The sequence below is a fragment of the Pinus tabuliformis genome, chromosome 9, assembly GCF_031772625.1.
Source record: "Pinus tabuliformis cultivar Carrire ecotype Pingquan chromosome 9, CPIR1, whole genome shotgun sequence".
Classification (NCBI taxonomy): Eukaryota; Viridiplantae; Streptophyta; class Pinopsida; order Pinales; family Pinaceae; genus Pinus; species Pinus tabuliformis.
In genome coordinates this window covers 2,008,284,638-2,008,299,034 of record NC_142307.1, presented here as the reverse complement: position 1 = coordinate 2,008,299,034, position 14,397 = coordinate 2,008,284,638, and the positions used below count along the sequence as shown (strand labels likewise).

The 14,397-nt window shown below is 35.5% G+C and overlaps 1 pseudogene; it reads left to right on the top strand.

Annotated features, from left to right (window-relative positions):
• The first annotated feature begins 1,068 nt into the window (after positions 1–1,068).
• On the top strand, positions 1,069–13,751 carry LOC149157117 (DNA-directed RNA polymerases II and V subunit 6B-like; annotated as a pseudogene).
• Positions 13,752–14,397: the final 646 nt, after the last annotated feature.

Here is a 14,397-nt window from a genome sequence, read left to right as displayed (position 1 = left end):
TTTTAAGTTTCAATTTATTTCATTTCTTATGCTTATGAATGAATCTTAGTTTAGTTTGGATCAGTATATGAGGGGACAATCAAGGGACTAAGTTAGTTTCTCTCTCTATTTGAATCTGAACAACAATTAAAGTTCATTCTCTTGTCTTCATTTCAAGTTTCTGGTTTTATGAATGATTTCTCTATGATACTGTAGGGAAGGACAACCAGGACCTCCTTAGTTAGGAGCCTCTTCCCTTGCATATTGTATTGAATCTTAAATAATTTCATTAGACATAGAGTTAGTTGCCTACTCTTGCATATATATTGCTGGCACCATCACGAGCTTACGAGTTTCCTTGGTTGATAATTAATGCAGCAATTTAAGTCCCAATAAATTGCCCAACATTTTGGCGCTGTTGCCGGGGATGGTGCTAAGGGATTAGGCATTAGAAATTTAATTTAGTACTAGTATTTTTCTTTAGACAAAATAACTTGTGAGACCTGGTGATAGCAGGATCTTCACAAAGAAGTTTAAGTTTGAGTTTTTTTTATGGTTTAGTGTTTAGCTAGTTTTAAATTTCGTCTTTTCAAAAACACCCCCCTGCATGAATAAACACAAATCAAGCGATGAGTATGCTCTCTTCCTGCGCTTCGTGCGATCAGGAAGATCCGAAAGTCCATTGATTTGGTTCAAATAAAAAAACTCTTGCTGGAGAATTAATTTGCGAAAAGAAATAAAGAATTTTGTGAAAAAAAACATCTTTTAGATCATATTTAGTTTTTTTAATTTTAGATTTTTAACCAATAAAAAAAATTAGTTTTTAATTTTAGATTTAAAAAAAAAAAAACCTTTTTGTATTTGTTTTTCTTTAAAAAAAACACTACTCATTTTTAGTTTTCTTTTATTTTTTTTTTAATTAAAAAAAAAAATCATTTAAAAAAAAAACATTAACCATTTTCTTTGTTTTTTAGATATAAAAAAATATTTAGTTTTTGTAAAAAAAAATTTTGCAAAACAGGCGTTATTCAAATATTGAATCTGATATATTCTTATGATCCTGTTCTTTGTCACATTGTTGTTGTCCCGATGATCGAATCCTCAGCTGGGAACATACACGTAAAGGCTCTCTGAATTGGCCGATTCGATACAATGACTTCTGCCGTGATCATGAACCTCCTATTGGTTTTATTAAAAGCAGATATTCGTGGACTATTTGGCAGTGTTTTCTTGTGATTTTGGACCAGAGTTTACTGTATTTGACGTGAATGGTGAGGAACCACACACAGGTATCATTGCGTCTGTTAGCAATGATAATCCTGCTCTTGTTTCATGTGTGGATGATGAGAGGCTTGAATTCCAGGATGGGGATTTAGTTGTTTTTTTTGAAGTACATGGTATGACTCAGTTGAATGATGGGAAGCCAAGAAAGGTAAAGAATGCAAGACCATATTCTTTCCTTTTAGAGGAGGACACGACCAACTTTGGAGCCTATGAGAAGGGTGGTATTGTCACCCAGGTATCTTTGTATTTTCGGTTTCAGATTTTATACGATCTTCTTCTTGAAGGATAACACGATTTACCTGTCGGAGGCTAATGAATAAGACAGAGATTTGTGTGATGAGTTCTCGAAGCTCCGCTCGTCCTTTGGGTTCCCTTTTGCCTTCCTTTTTGAGGAAGAGCAGTCTCGCTAGAATCTCCTCGGTGGAAATTCTTGTTTCCTCCAGCAAATCGTATGCCATCTTCGCCATTTCGATGACCCGATACATAACTTGTGAGACCATGTTATCCCTTCAGTTGTGCCGCGGGTCTCAGTGCCAAGCTCCATGAGTTTTCAGAACTCCAGCAATAAGAAGCCGAGTTACATATAAGGAGAGGAGCCTCCCGAACCTGATATTGAGGAAGAGGTAGCTGCAGAGGAAGATGAACACGAAGAAGTTCCCGTTGATACGCTTGGAGGGGCCGATAAAGAACCTGCAGAACAGGAACAGCCGATCGCTAAACCCCGGAAAACCTCGAAGTTCATGACCAAATATGAGCGTGCTAGAATACTAGGCACCCGAGCATTGCAGATCAGCATGAATGCGCCTGTCATGGTTGAACTTGAAGGTGAGACTGATCCACTGGAGATTGCAATGAAAAAAAAAAAAACTCAGAGAGAGGAAGATTCCTTTTACGATTCGCCGATATTTTCCTGATGCAAGTTACGAAGATTGGGGTGTCGACGAGCTTATTGTTGAAGATTCATGGAGAAGATCACGCCAGTTCAGGAGAAGATCGCGCCAGTTTAGGATTCAGTTCACAAAATTTGGGATAGATCGCGGAGAATGCGCCTGGCTTCAATTCTACTCGACTGGAGCCTTCATGATCTGCCTTGCATGGCGGACTAGCGTGGAAACTTGTTAACGATGGCCTTATCTCCGTGGCGCGGACTGGCTGAGTTAGCGCGTTGACTTGGTGCGTGGCACTGCCAATCTATAATGGATCCCCTGCATGCCGCTAAAACCTTCGCGCTGGATGGATGTTTGAATGGTGTGTTGACTGCATATCGTGGTAAGATCCCATTTCATGCGGCAATATTGTATGCGTGGAGGCGTGGTTTAATGAAGGCGCAATGCGCCTTCCATGTGTGGCAAAGGGAAGGGAGTGGAGCCGCTAATTATGGCTGGTTCCTCCCCTTTTTAATGCCTTACCATACTCAGTTTGCCATCGGAATGGAAACATCAATTAGAGCGTGATGTTGAACACTTAAAGCAAAGGCAAATCTTGTAAGCATTCGCAATGTTCTATCTCGCAATAATTTGGAATGTGACGGCATTGATGCAATTTGCATTAAGGATCAAGCTCTTACGAATGAAGGTGCAGAGAAAATTGTTGGTTGGTATTTGAGCCACCATCTTATGAATAATTGTGAACCATGTGCCAGAGATGGAAAGCTCGTCATCACTAGTGAAAGTGTTCGTTATGGGCCGAGCATATTACGTTTTGCTGGTCTTTTCTACTCATCCCTGCGCAGCCTCCGTCTTCCGCTGGTGGCCCAAAAAGCGCTGGGCTGTCTGGAAAGGTCATCGGTGCCATCGTTGATGTCCGCCTTCCAATAGGGTTGCCGCCGATCCTCACAGCGCTGGTTCGACCCATGTGGCAGCTTGGTAGAGGTTTTACTTGTGAAGGATTACAAGGTGCACAAATCGTACATGCATTTCTCGAATTTCTTGATGAAGCCCCTGAAAATGTGAAGATTACCCAAGTTGCTTGTGGAGAGCAATACCCGCTCTGTCATTCACTCTTCCTTTAGCAATGAGAAGGTGCCAAAGACGGCGCTTGCTTTGTGATATATATCGAGTCAGGAGTATCCTGTGTCTTTCCCAAAATCAGTGTACTCATCACAGAAGACCCTCGAAGCGGAAGGAAGCAAAGATGCAGGGCACACACCTATTGCTAGAGGAGCCTATCAGGATGATCTCCGTATTGGAGCCATCCAAGACTAGTTTCTTTCCTGCAATGACCAAGATAGTTGGAACTTTTGGCACCAAATCACGTTCTGCAGAAGTGATCGAGAGGTGCCTCAAGGCTGGATTGTCTGTTGCTCGTTTTGATTTCTCTTGGGGAAATAATGAATATCATCAAGAAACTCTTGAAAATCTCAAAAAGGCTGTGAAGAACACTAAGAAGCTCTGTGCTGTCATGCTGGATACACTGGGTCCGGAGTTGCAGGTTTTCAATAAGAATGGGACACCTTTTCTTGCAGATCCACAGACTTATTTTGATTTTCAAGTCCTGAAGGTGCAGGGAAATCGTCCTTTGGAACTGCATCACTGACGTTGAGATCATCAACAGAACCAAATAAAAATAGCAATCCGGCGAAATCCGAGGATATGGCACGTCAGCAGAAAAAAAATCATTTCACCACTGCGCCATAAATATGTTTTGTATTTATTTTTAATTGTTTTATATTTGTTTTGTATTAATTTTTAATTTTATTTGTTTTATATTTATATATGTTTTCGATAAAATATATAAATATAAAATCTTTTTGTATATTTGTATTTGTATTTGTTTTGATTTTATTTGTTTTTTTTTCCACATTTAATTTGTTTTTTATACATATTTAGTCATAATTTGTTTTTGTATATATTTCAATTTTATTTTTATTTTTAATTTAAAAAAAACTAATCATTTTTGTTTTTTCGATATGTAAAAAAAAAAAAACATGGATTTTCTTAATTGAAAAAATAAAAATACTAACAAATTAGGTTTATTTTTAGGTTTTCCTAAAATAAATAAATAAACACTAACAATAGTGATAGTTTATTTTTAGGTTTTCCTAAATAAAATTGTGTTGATTTTACAACCGTAAAAGAAAATTCAACTTAAATAATAAATTAAAAAAATTTTAATTTATTGTTAAAAGTAAAATCAACATAAAAAAAAAACACATACTTTTCACAAAATTCACATAGGTTTGAAAACAAATAATCGAACTTTTGGAAGCAAAATTTAAAAGACCATTTGGTGGATTTGCTGATTAACTTGCATAGAATGCACAATGTAATATTGTTGTATGCTTTTACAATGTACTAATCCGCAGGACACAACAAATGTCAAACTTTTCGCCATGCACAAAGTCAGCTGACACAAACAGGGAGTATAACATTTCCATGGTTATTTTAAGAATGGAATGATTTTAATATCATGATTAAGTCAAATTCAAAACTTTGATTGTCCTTAATTTGATTTATTTGGTATAAAATTTTTGCGTAAGAAACATGAAGCAACTGGCCATTTCTTCATGAGCACACTTATGTTTTCTTTGTACCAAGTTTTTTTACAGGTTACAGGACAATCAAGTATTCATTAAGGAGATTACATTGTGCGCACAATTAGTCTTCAAATGACTAATTTCATGAAAAATCCCGAAAGACAAATCCATGTCCACAACCATTACTTTGCACTTCCTTTTTGCAAAAGATTTTCCACCAATTGTCCATGTCAATAAAGAATACCATCTCCATGTCCATTTTTCATAGCAAGAGTATTTATTCATACACCGTGCATTTCCTTACATCCACTCCTTACAAGCTTATTTTCATGTCATTACCATTCCCCTTCATTTCCGCAATAAAACTCTGCTTGAGTCAAAGTCCTAGAGTCTAAGTATCATTGAAAAAACACCTAGAGGCTTGCATGCCTTAATGGCAAGTACTCTTGCCAATGAACAATGGGAGTACATTAATATCCCTTGTTCATTGGATCTTGTAGGTGACTCGACCACGACAAATTTATTCGTACCTACAAAGATGTGTTAGGCATCCTGACTCCCATTGGAATCAATGGTGGGAGCTCTTGTGTTGGCTAGGGGCATTCATTAACGGCCACTAAGTCAACAACTTCTTGCTATGTTCGACATCGACACATTTAATCACATAGTAAGATTTGTGCCATCGAGCGTTGAAGACTTGAAGACCCATATTTTGTAGCAGATGAAGCCAATTTCCATTCATTGTATTTCCATTCATTGTATACATTGTATTTCACTTGAGGACAAGTCAATAAATAAGGCTGGGAGGAAAATGTAACTTCTATATTTTGTATATCTTCCAAGCCTTATAGATTTTCAGCCATATACAGCAGACTCATCATATTCATCATCCAGCAGCAGATACAATTTTCAGCCATGTTCAACGGACTCCTCAGATTCATCATCTAGTAGCAGAGGATCCAGCAGCCGATATGACAATACAGATCCATCTTTCATCCACAACTTGAAGAAGAAGCTTCAGCGCAGCATTGTGGCAGCTGAACATGCATGATTCATCCACTTCCTTAGGTAAGTAAGGTATGATGTTTTCTAACCTTTAATCTTGAAATTCTTTTTAGATGCTAAAATGATGATATTTGGAAAATATTCCATTATTTCACTATTTCCTTTCTCATTTAAAATTGCAAAAAACCATCAGTTGGGGAGGGGGGAATTTTACACTTCATTCTTTTTCCTCATTCATATTACATCTTAACCCACATAGTCTTCCCACAATAAAAACTACTACAAAATGATGAGCATATGATTGATCTCAACACAGTAAATAATGATTGTAAACACAAGAACCAATCATTAAAAAGAGATCTCAACAAAGTAAATAATGATTGTAAACACAAGAACCAATCATTAAAAAGAGATCAAAGTAAATAATGATTGTAACACAAGAACCAATCATTAAGAAGAGATCAAAGTAAATAATGATTGTAACACAAGAACCAATCATTAAAATATGTCAATGCTTTGCAAACAAATAAAAGTTATCCAAAGATGTGCAAAGTTAAAAAGAAGTCCATGATTGAAATATGTTTGTTACACAAGAACCAAACATCTTGTAAAAGGAAGCTCATTTAAGAATCAAATCAAATAAGTCATTGTAGTAGCTTGCATGAGGACATGCAAGAACTTCAGTTGGGGAGTATGTTGGGCTCCAAAAATGGCACTCATTACCATACATTTTTCACCTATGCTTCCATTATTTCGCTCACTATTCATCACCCTTCACTCCATTTTTCCTATTATTCACCATTAATGGGTCTCATTCATATTTTCCAAATATTGTTTATTTTTAAGCATTTTTGAGAGAAATTCTTGATTAAATATTAGAAAATAATATATTTTACTTTATATATGGAAAGTGGGTTGTTTTGGTGACATGTGTAGGTTGCAAGGAAGCTTCCAAGACATCTTTATGTGGCCTTGAATGATCAAATTCGAATTTGATAAGATAAGCCTCATGGAAAAGATCATGGAGAAGATCATGGACCTCATGGAGGAAACCATGGAGGATAGGGTTATGTGTCTAGATGGTTGAGAAATGTATGGAACTAAAAGAGAGATTAGTGGATCATCATTATGAGTTTGTTATCTCCTCTCATTGTATAAATAGGAGTACCTCCTCCATTCCAAAGGGAGGACTCTTAGAGCATTGTATCCAACTTATGATGGAATAGAATAAAGCTTCATTTTTCATATATTTCCATTATGTAGTTTTAGATATAAATTGTGTTAATGTAGAATATGAATTTATGGAATTGATGTAGTTTTAGATATAAGTTTCCTTAATGTAGTATATGGAATAATTTGTCTTGTTCTTAAGAGAATTGAGCTCACTCTAAAAGGATGAGAGAAACATTTTATTTCATATTAGATCTTGTTTCATTTCGTTGTTTAGATGTTGGAGGATTTGATTGGTGAATGAGTTTTGAATTAAAATCTTATCAGCATATGAGGGAACAACCAAGGGTCTAAGTTAGGCTCTCCCTCTATTTGATTTGCATGATAATTGAAATTCATTCTTTTGTTTTTAAGTTTCAAGTTATTTCATTTCTTATGCTTATGAATGAATCTTAGTTTAGTTTGGATCAGTATATGAGGGGACAATCAAGGGACTAAGTTAGTCTCTCTCTCTATTTGAATCTAAACAACAATTAAAGTTCATTCTCTTGTCTTCATTTCAAGTTTCTGGTTTTATGAATGATTTCTCTATGATACTGTAGGGAAGGACAACCAAGACCTCCTTAGTTAGGAGCCTCTTCCCTTGCATATTGTATTGAATCTTAAATAATTTCATTAGACATAGAGTTAGTTGCCTACTCTTGCATATATATTGCTGGCACCATCACGAGCTTACGAGTTTCCCTGGTTGATAATTAATGTAGCAATTTAAGTCCCAATAAATTGCCCAACAATCATCTTGAAGTTGGTGATGTGCACTTCCTTCAGGCGCTGTGCTTTTGACATTAGCATTGCGCACTTGACAGGCTTCCTATTTTTTCACTGTTTCTTTCAGAAACTGCTTTTCACCTATGGGATTTTGGTATTTTAACTGATGTAATGTAAAAAGATGATGTAATTAAAGTGTATTTTTGTTACCTAGGGTAGATACATCAGATAAATGGCCTAAGTGGCATGTAATGAATCAGTTTGCTTCATATTAGGGTTGAGTCAGTATGACCTCCATAGTTTTTAGCTATCAGTTTAGTTTATTGTGTAACTGCTCCTCATATCATGGATTCGACCCCTGAGGCTAGGATGAGTTGTTTTGATGCCTATATTATGTGCTTTCTTAGTCATTTGTAAAGGTTGGACTCACTTGGATGCTCAGTGGTTGATTGTACATCATTGTAAGCAGTTTGGCAAGGAAATTAATAAGATTTGCAGCTATTTTTATGGGATCCCTATGGTATGGATTTCTAGCATAGTTTCTCCTTCTGTAATTATGTGTTCATATATTTTATGCATGCCTCATTCATTTAATTGCTTCTAGTTGAATGTTTTCAAGTCAAATAGGTAGAATCCATTAATTTTGATGCTCTACCTTGGGAAAACACACAACATTTCATGTTTTTCTACTGTTTAACAAGGATCCATGACCTCCAAATGCCCTCCTTAGCTTCTCAACAGTCAAACACTTCACCTCATAAACCCCAAGAGTGCTAAAGTCTATGCCTACCTTGCCCCATAGAGCACTTTCCATTTCTGACCTAGTTTCCAAGACCTAAACTGCCCAGCTCCATCTGATCTAGCAAAACACCATCAAAACCTCAATCAAAACTTTTGTGCTACTATACCTAGCCTAAAATCTTGTCCCTGATCCAGTCATCTTGACTAAGATCCATAAGGAGAGAGCCCTCTCCCGGCCTAGTAGGGCTAGCTACTTGGCTAAGCGTGGTTTGTGGTTACCCTGGAATTGCCTTCCTTCAGCCTAAGGTCAATCTAGGTGATAACAGCGTGTAAAAACCCTAACTTCCTTAGGAAGAAATCTTTGAAAATATAGCGAACCAAGATATAAAAATTTAACAATATATTACTTGAGATGTCTTCTTAATATTCTTTGGGTTTCACCATCTAAAACCTCCCATAAAAGAAGTTATAGAAAAAATTCCATGATGCCTATTTGAAACAGAAAAACCCTAGGATCAAGAGATCTGATACCAAATGTTATGATCATTACACATTAAAAATGATAAGAAACCAATAATTACAATCCAATTTGAGGGGGAAACCTCCTTTTATAATAAATATAATGAGCAAGACATATTTGATGATCCTAAGACTAGGTCTCCTTATTATATATATAAGAGACAAAGGATACAATTCTAATAAAATGGGACCATGCGGGGTTCTAGCCTGCACAACAATATAGAAAAAGAAATGAAATCACTCAATATATAGGGCTTAATAAGGTATTTTTGGGTTAACATGGTGCTTATATAAGGCCTAACATTCAAACCATTGTTAAGTTTTTATGATAAGAACTCACAAAGGGTAGAACTTTTGAGAAGTTAAATTTCCTTTCCGAGGAAATAGATTCCATTCTTAATTGTTGGGAAAATTAATTGTCTTAATAAAAAAAACTTATCAACTCACACATAAATTATCAACCAGGTTAAGTATATTAATTTCAAGGCTATCGTGCACAGTATATGCAGGCATCAGACTGACATTGACTAATTCATAATTTTTGCTAAGATTCTTCTATGACATCATGACACTTAGTCAAACCAAAAGTTGTTGTAACTTTTCACACTTGCAGGAACAGAAATCAATTAAAAAAATTCTCACTATCAAACCCTCACTTGTATAAAAAAAAACATTATATATGAAATTATAGAAATAAAATCACACTTGCGGAATAAAATGGCACTCTTCTATTATAGATCACTCTTGTAAGAAAAGGAAATAACACTCCTTGAAATCAATTGCACAAAGCCATTCAATCACAACCACATAACCATCAAACCAACTAGAATCAACCCTTTCATTAACTATATAACACATTGTAATAGATGTGAAATCAACCAATTAACATTATGTGTTGGCAACAAATTATGAAGTTGTAGTAGCAGTTGAATAGTAGCAGCACATAGTTAGTAAGGATCATTGCAACAGTAACAACGTTGATACATGAGATATCTATTTTAGATATTCTATAAGCTAGTTTAACCAATAGTAATTGTAATGTATCAACAAGAATCTGTAACAATGATAACTAAAATTATAACAAGAATTGAATTGACATAACTTTCAAAAAACCTAAAATGAAACAACTATGCTACCTCTACAACATAACGAACCCTGCTAAAGAGGGAGGCCCTTCCTCCTTAGCAGGGAGTTGGTAAAATCATAGATCATAAGCTAGCACAATAGATCAAATGAATTGTAAACTTGCAAAATATTGCATTAGCTCTAAAAATGAAATACAAATATGCACAATCCAAACAATGATTATGCTTCCCCTCTAACCTACCATTAATCCATGCATTTTATAAACAGAGGTAGGGGGTGAACTAGAACCAATTCCCCAAATTTGGACCATCGAAGTTACGTATAGATTTAAAAGACATTATGTTTGTTTGTTTTGGAATATATTAGTTGGAAAGAAACTCAATATATGATTACAATAGATTTATCTATCATGAAATCATCTGAGGATTGGTTAGATCCATTTCATTTGCTAATTGCTCACTTTGTTTGGATTGTTGTTAACCAATGGACACAACAAGAAAGGTATTCTTAAAAGAACCACATGAATCTCCTAATCCCCAATCATTTTGGAGAAACCTATCATGACTCACCTAACAATATATTTTCTAAAAAAGTCACTCCCAATGATAGTTACCCTATTCTACTTGACACAAGTTGTCTGAACTATATATGATGAGTTAGAGCCTTATGGATTGAACCTAGTTATGAATTAGGTAACATAAATTCTTGTTAGCGTCGTTAAGAACAAAACCCCATATTCTATAATTTATCTTGGAGCTATGTATATATGCCAAACATGGAGGTTGGTTACAGTAACTACATATGAGCCAAAATAACAACACTGTGAAAAACATCATCAGTAAAAACAATAGTAATCCTTTCTATTTCATCAAAAATAAAGGAAAATAATGATAATTAACTAATTTTATATTCTTAAGTTTACTATGGCACATTCACGATGAAACACAATAAGGAAGGTAATATATGGGAAAAGAAGTGTAGTAAAATGACAGAAAATGAGTATTTAGAATGGTAAAAAGGTGAAAATTTGGTGAACCAAGAGTAACCTCTCCCTGAAGCAAGAGAGACGACCCAAACCTACAAAAGTGAAACCCAAGAATTAGTTGTCCATATATAATATGGAAAATCTACGTTGATTGACAATTCTTCCTAGACCGAGGATAAAATAGTATAACAAAAGGCCACACAAGTAGATATTCCTGATAGATGGGAGAAAGAAAAAGAGGATAGATGGAATCAACTATTAACATCTTATGAGGAAGGTGTTATTCCTATTAAGGAACACTGACCAATTTTTATATGATTGAGAGAAAAGTGGGCTTAGTACTTAGAAACCCACAAAATCAAATGGGAAGAAGAAAGACAAGAAGAAATAAAAAATGTTTGACCTAGAAAAACAAGTGGATAAATTGGAAATTAACGAAATTAAACCTGGGTTGTGGATGTCGTCAAATATTAGTTGTATAGCTCCCTCAACTCACCATAATATGATCTTGTAAGAAAAAATTGATAATGTTTCAAAGAAAAGCTATAATGACCAGGAAACCCTTTGAGATCACATCCCTTACTACCTTTTTAGAGGCATGTTGCATGTATTAGTGAGGAGAAAAACCTCCTTTCTGAGTTGTATCAACATAATGTGTTTATTTATGATGACTCAGTGTCGAATTATAACCACTTCATGGGGGATATCCAATTGAGAGTATTTGTGTTTTGTTTGAGAAATCATGTTGATTAGGAATCTACTCATAAGATTGCATAGAAAAATATCAAAAGAAACCTATGGGTTGGAGGAGAATTTTATAGGTCTCTATTATTCATTAGCACACCCAAACAATGGACCTACTCTCCACCACATTCATAGTTCATGATGAGGAAAAAGGAATAAGATATTGTACTATAGGTCACAAATTGAATTATTGGAAAAGAAAATTGTAGTGGCCAATCTAGGGTGCTAGATTAGACTAGATTTAATATCAACCAAGGTAGGTAAAATTAGAGGCACATGTCTAAAGTCTATAGACATAAAAGGATCTCATCTACCTAACTAAGTATCTACTGTGACAGGCTACAATGCTCCTTTACAGGAGATTGAAATATGTTTCCTCTCACACCTTAACACTCAAATCATCTAATTTATCTAACTGTTCTAAAGAAACAACGTGTTGCTAGACTGAGTTTTCAACCCTCTTACAAGGATATTATCCACAAAAGCTCTTTCCAGCTAACACACTAAGCATTCATGAAAATCAAAAGCTCTTTTAAGCACACTGAAATTTTAAATGCATGAAAACAGAGTCCACAGAGATACTTCAAAATCTAATGATCGATCAAATCTTTTACAAGATATTGTTCAATGATCTAGCAATCGAATTCTCAAGCTATCACCATGAATATTATTTGCAAGAACTTCTAATCAAATCAATAAACTCACAGGCAAGAAAATAACATTAAACACTATTCACACTATTCAGATTCGAAAACGCTATGGAAATGAAAATAAAAGTATACCAATCTCCACGTAGGGCCCGTCCACGCTTCAATGGCACACTTAAGAAACTTCAAGCAATGAGAATGTTAACGCGTAAGCACTGTAAGGGTAAAACGATGACTGTAATTAAGTTCTAGAAGTCGAAATCACATGCAAGAGCAATGTTCTGGAAACAATACACAAGAATAATAATCGTTCTGGACAATACAATACACAGTCTTTTATCTGCTTGTCTCCTATCCTATATTCACTAACTTTCACTCTAAATCGAATGTACATACATTATGCAGATGTTTATGCTTTTACAAAAGAGTGATTTTTGTATTTTCTAATCTTAACTGATTTCCAAAGCAAAACGAAATCGGTTTGGAAAACTCTGGCTTTTTGCTGCCTTTGTGACCAAAAAGGCTAGGTTTGACCAGCATTGAACATGTATCCAGGAGCTTTAGATTCGTTGTTGAATAGATCTTTCACCATGTATGTACATTCCAGATCACGTTCCTATCCTTTGTTTTGATTTTCCTGCCATGCCACATGTCACATCATAAACCATTTATAGGAAGTCATGACATCCTGTAATTTTTGTTGAAAATTCCTAATTTTTAACATAAAAATTCACAAATTAAATTTAATGTAAATTAACAACTATAATGTTTTGATTAATCAATTTCAATGGACTATGAGGGGTTTATGGGAGAAAAATATAGACAAATGATGGATTTCTAGAAGAAAAGGATGGCAATGAAATGGTACCAACATCTCCCCCAAGCTCAATGATTTAGCATGTCCTCATGCTAATCCTGATGTGCTCCCTTTATACTCTGTTCCTGCCTGTGCTTCTACCGCTTGTAACAACGCATCTATATTCTTCTGAGCTTGGGCATTCTTCTGAACGTGGAGCTCATATTTCAAATTCTTGTATTTCTCTTTGAGAGCTTTCTTTTGAGTATACCATTTGGTTGCCCACTTGCAAATGTTTGTTTGTTCAGCCTTGAGTTCTTTGATTTGCTCCTTCAGCTTCTCATATTTCTGCTGAGTCTTCTTGCTCTGAGCTCTCAACATTTCATTCTCCTTCTTGATGACCTTCTCTAGCATGTTGGCCTCCATCAATTATTCTTTTAGCGTTTCAATTTGTTTTTCTAACCTCCTTTGTTTCTTGTTTGCAGGTGCTGGCTCTTTCCCTTGTCCATTGTTACTCTCGACTTCCATTTCAGCTTCCGGTCCTGGCTGTGAATGAGCACTGCTCTCAATGTCCATCGGTGCATGTGCATTTCTCTCCATTAAATGTAAATGCAAACTGCTTGGTTACTTCTTCATTGTTCCCATTAAACTTCTCTAGGAAGGATAACAATTGTTTTTCCCTTAAAATTGTAATACAGTCATCATGATATTGGGAACTATCAAATGTCGTAGGCTCTGCTCTATTGGTCATTTTGACAAAGAAACTCCTGTTCTAACCCTTTTTGTTTTTCTTAATAATTCAACAAGGGTCTCTAGATTTGTTACCTTTTTTTTGCGCTCCACTCAACCGACCTGGTAGTGCCCTCTGTTCTCGGGGTCTCCTTCTTCAATGACTTGGGCAGCGAACGGATTAATGTCCTCGGATTATGGCGGAGGTAGAAACTCGTGGTGAGCCCAATTACTATGCTCTCCCTTTGTAGCGCCTGTTGTTCTCGACCTTCTTTGAAATCACAGAGTTTGAATTACTAGTATGGTAACGCCCTTTTTACGAACTGAGAATGAAATGAAACTTAACAACCGACCTTACCCAATTTACTATAATGATAATGCAGAGCGCATTCATATCACAAAGACAGAGGAGCTGTACTGGTTTGCATAGGTACAATCATGAGAACGTCGTAGACATATAAGGAGTGCT